The following is a 509-nucleotide window of genomic DNA, read 5'->3' on the forward strand; positions in this document are numbered from 1 at the left end:
TCTTCTTGCTGCTCCTCTTCCTCTCCTTTCAACACATCTTTCTCCTTTTCCTTTTTCTCCTCCTCCTGCTTCTCCTCCTCTTCCTCACCTCCCTCCTCTACTCTTCTACCTCTACTGTTCCTCTTTTACCTCCTGCTCCACTTCCTCCTCACCTCCTTCCTCTACTTGCTCATCCTCCTCTTCCTGTTTTTCCCTCTTCACTTCTTCCTCCGCCTCCACTTCTTCTCCTTACTCCTCCTCCTGTTTCTCTTGCATATGTTCTCCCAACTCCTCCTCCTCTTCCTCCTCCTCCTCCAGCCTCACCTGGCAGCAGACAACCTGGAGCTGATCAGAGACGAGGACAGGAACAACCTGCTGCACATCTCGGCCTGTCAGGGTCACGCCGACTGTCTGCAGCACCTCACCTCTCTGATGGGGGAGGACGGCCTCAACGAGCGCAACAACCAGCAGCTCACCCCCGCAGGCCTGGGGGTCAAGGTGTGTGTGTGTGTGTGTGTGTGTGTGTGTGT

The sequence above is a fragment of the Seriola lalandi genome, unplaced genomic scaffold, assembly GCF_002814215.2.
Source record: "Seriola lalandi dorsalis isolate HSWRI2012SDOR001 ecotype SW California unplaced genomic scaffold, Sedor1 jcf7180002054453, whole genome shotgun sequence".
Lineage (NCBI taxonomy): Eukaryota > Metazoa > Chordata > Actinopteri > Carangiformes > Carangidae > Seriola > Seriola lalandi.